The following is a 4,528-nucleotide window of genomic DNA, read 5'->3' as shown; positions in this document are numbered from 1 at the left end:
ATCCTGAAGTTTCATAGAGAACAAAGGAATTTCTTCCACCTCACAGAACTTGAGGTCCGAACAACATTTATGTTCCAGAGAAGGTATAAAAGATGGGTGAAGAATCCAGCTACGAACTGGTCCGTTTGGTACAACTTGGGAAGCTCATGGGAGACAATACGGCCACATTACCACAACGCTGTTTATACAATAGCCTCAGATATGAGGCTTACATCTAATTGTTGTATGAGATGAATGAGTGAGGATGATACTGTTTGTAAAATTGTGTAATGTGATTTTGGACTGTTTAATGGAGGAAACTCCAATTCCTTTTTGAGTTTAACTAAATCAGAGGACCGCCCATAAGCACAGTTATGGGCATCCTGGGACAGGCCCTTTCTGCTCTTCCGAATAAAACCCCCACTCGGGTTTTCCATGTTTCTCTTAATTACGAGAGGACAAAGGTTGCAGACCAGCTTACTTCGATAACAAGAGGGCCAAGGTTTGAGACGATTGCTGAATCTTTTAACCATCCCACGTGGTTAAACTCTTAGACTATCGATACCGACAGAATAAGAACAAGTCTTTGATGTTAATTACTAGTCTGCAGCTAGGAATTCGGTATCATTGAACGCGTAGAACGACAACCACCGAAACACCTATCCATAATGACATGAATGAACGTCACTCTGAACTATCCATTCTAACCATGACAGAGAGAGAGAGGGAGAGAGGACGGAAACTCTCCAACAGAAACTAACTTTTCAGCAGAGATCCCGACGACACACTGAGCGTAAATATATATACTGATTGCAATTGTTCCCGAATGAGTGAGCATTCATGTGTAAAGGATTAGCATTTCAATTGTTATAATTATTAACTCTGTAGTGACTTCTCATCTGACCCCCACTCCCCTTTTGTCTAACAAGCCGCCATGCCGATTTAGCCCACTAGGGGCACATTCTCCTGTCATGCCGATTTAGCCCACTAGGGGCACATTCTCCTGTCATGCCGGTTCAGCCCACTAGGGGCACATTCTCCTTCTCATTTCTTGTAACCATATTCACTTTGTTTGTTTATGCATTTCTGTGAATTACTTAATTAGTAATAAATAAATGATTGAAGACAATTGATGTATGGATGACTCATAGTGAAGACTGGGTTCGTGCAGATAACCAACCATTTATGAAGTTTGGAAGGAGACTAACGTGAGGTAAAGTAAATAATTCATTCATTTGAAGACTAATTGATCAGATATAAAATATCTGAAAAGTTATATTAGGAAATTATAACTTTGCGATCTGAATATTTTCCTTGGTGCCCCGACTTCCTAGTTAATTACAGTTACATGTTTAATCAGTTTAATCGCGTAATACTAATTACAGAGAATCGTTAATAAAAACTAAAAGTCTTCATTTAATGATAGTAAAGACACGACAGTGTTCTAAAACTTTTGTCTTTTTTATTTATATCCGGGTCAAGATTTGGCTTTTTCAGGAGAGGCTTTATTACTGCCACTTTTAGTGAGTTTGGTCCACATCCTGAGGACAGGGAGACATTTATTATGTTCAACATACAGTGGCTGCAAAAGTATTTAAACCCCTTGGCATTTTTCCTATTTTGTTGCCTTACAACCGGGAATTAAAATATATTTTTGGGGGGCGGTTGTATCATTTGATTTAATTTGATGGGGAAAACTGAGCTGACTACACTGACTGTGCTAGGGGCAAACTCCACTAAGATGGCAGGCTGGCTAACAGCCTGGCTAACAGCCTGCTGCCTAGCCTCCACCCTATCTCATTCTGGAGCCTGAGGGGTTGTTGATAGATAAGATGAGAGCACCCCTCCAGCTAGGATAGAGTACATCACTCCTCGGCAGGCCAGGCTTGGTCCTGTTTGTGGGGGAGTACCAGAAAGAGGGTCAATTATCCACAAATTACATATTTTGGGAGTGGCAGAAAACAAACAGCGATTACGAATACAACAGCGCTGGAGGAGATCCCATAGGGAATAGGGTGCCATTTTGACCAGATCCCATAGGGAATAGGGTGCCATTTTGACCAGATCCCATAGGGAATAGGGTGCCATTTTGACCAGATCCCATAGGGAATAGGGTGCCATTTTGACCAGATCCCATAGGGAATAGGGTGCCATTTTGACCAGATCCCATAGGGAATAGGGTGCCATTTTGACCAGATCCCATAGGGAATAGGGTGCCATTTTGACCAGATCCCATAGGGAATAGGGTGCCATTTTGACCAGATCCCATAGGGAATAGGGTGCCATTTTGACCAGATCCCATAGGGAATAGGGTGCCATTTTGACCAGATCCCATAGGGAATAGGGTGCCATTTTGACCAGATCCCATAGGGAATAGGGTGCCATTTTGACCAGATCCCATAGGGAATAGGGTGCCATTTTGACCAGATCCCATAGGGAATAGGGTGCCATTTTGACCAGATCCCATAGGGAATAGGGTGCCATTTTGACCAGATCCCATAGGGAATAGGGTGCCATTTTGACCAGATCCCATAGGGAATAGGGTGCCATTTTGACCAGATCCCATAGGGAATAGGGTGCCATTTTGACCAGATCCCATAGGGAATAGGGTGCCATTTTGACCAGATCCCATAGGGAATAGGGTGCCATTTTGACCAGATCCCATAGGGAATAGGGTGCCATTTTGACCAGATCCCATAGGGAATAGGGTGCCATTTTGACCAGATCCCATAGGGAATAGGGTGCCATTTTGACCAGATCCCATAGGGAATAGGGTGCCATTTTGACCAGATCCCATAGGGAATAGGGTGCCATTTTGACCAGATCCCATAGGGAATAGGGTGCCATTTTGACCAGATCCCATAGGGAATAGGGTGCCATTTTGACCAGATCCCATAGGGAATAGGGTGCCATTTTGACCAGATCCCATAGGGAATAGGGTGCCATTTTGACCAGATCCCATAGGGAATAGGGTGCCATTTTGACCAGATCCCATAGGGAATAGGGTGCCATTTTGACCAGATCCCATAGGGAAGAGGGTGCCATTTTGACCAGATCCCATAGGGAATAGGGTGCCATTTTGACCAGATCCCATAGGGAAGAGGGTGCCATTTTGACCAGATCCCATAGGGAATAGGGTGCCATTTTGACCAGATCCCATAGGGAATAGGGTGCCATTTTGACCAGATCCCATAGGGAAGAGGGTGCCATTTTGACCAGATCCCATAGGGAAGAGGGTGCCATTTTGACCAGATCCCATAGGGAATAGGGTGCCATTTTGACCAGATCCCATAGGGAATAGGGTGCCATTTTGACCAGATCCCATAGGGAATAGGGTGCCATTTTGACCAGATCCCATAGGGAATAGGGTGCCATTTTGACCAGATCCCATAGGGAATAGGGTGCCATTTTGACCAGATCCCATAGGGAATAGGGTGCCATTTTGACCAGATCCCATAGGGAATAGGGTGCCATTTTGACCAGATCCCATAGGGAATAGGGTGCCATTTTGACCAGATCCCATAGGGAATAGGGTGCCATTTTGACCAGATCCCATAGGGAATAGGGTGCCATTTTGACCAGATCCCATAGGGAATAGGGTGCCATTTTGACCAGATCCCATAGGGAATAGGGTGCCATTTTGACCAGATCCCATAGGGAATAGGGTGCCATTTTGACCAGATCCCATAGGGAATAGGGTGCCATTTTGACCAGATCCCATAGGGAATAGGGTGCCATTTTGACCAGATCCCATAGGGAATAGGGTGCCATTTTGACCAGATCCCATAGGGAATAGGGTGCCATTTTGACCAGATCCCATAGGGAATAGGGTGCCATTTTGACCAGATCCCATAGGGAATAGGGTGCCATTTTGACCAGATCCCATAGGGAATAGGGTGCCATTTTGACCAGATCCCATAGGGAATAGGGTGCCATTTTGACCAGATCCCATAGGGAATAGGGTGCCATTTTGACCAGATCCCATAGGGAATAGGGTGCCATTTTGACCAGATCCCATAGGGAATAGGGTGCCATTTTGACCAGATCCCATAGGGAATAGGGTGCCATTTTGACCAGATCCCATAGGGAATAGGGTGCCATTTTGACCAGATCCCATAGGGAATAGGGTGCCATTTTGACCAGATCCCATAGGGAATAGGGTGCCATTTTGACCAGATCCCATAGGGAATAGGGTACCATTTTGACCAGATCCCATAGGGAATAGGGTACCATTTTGACCAGATCCCATAGGGAATAGGGTACCATTTTGACCAGATCCCATAGGGAATAGGGTACCATTTTGACCAGATCCCATAGGGAATAGGGTACCATTTTGACCAGATCCCATAGGGAATAGGGTGCCATTTTGACCAGATCCCATAGGGAATAGGGTGCCATTTTGACCAGATCCCATAGGGAATAGGGTGCCATTTTGACCAGATCCCATAGGGAATAGGGTGCCATTTTGACCAGATCCCATAGGGAATAGGGTGCCATTTTGACCAGATCCCATAGGGAATAGGGTGCCATTTTGACCAGATCCCATAGG

Source organism: Oncorhynchus gorbuscha, linkage group LG13, assembly GCF_021184085.1.
Source record: "Oncorhynchus gorbuscha isolate QuinsamMale2020 ecotype Even-year linkage group LG13, OgorEven_v1.0, whole genome shotgun sequence".
NCBI classification, from domain to species: domain Eukaryota; kingdom Metazoa; phylum Chordata; class Actinopteri; order Salmoniformes; family Salmonidae; genus Oncorhynchus; species Oncorhynchus gorbuscha.
This window is presented reverse-complemented; position numbering follows the sequence as displayed.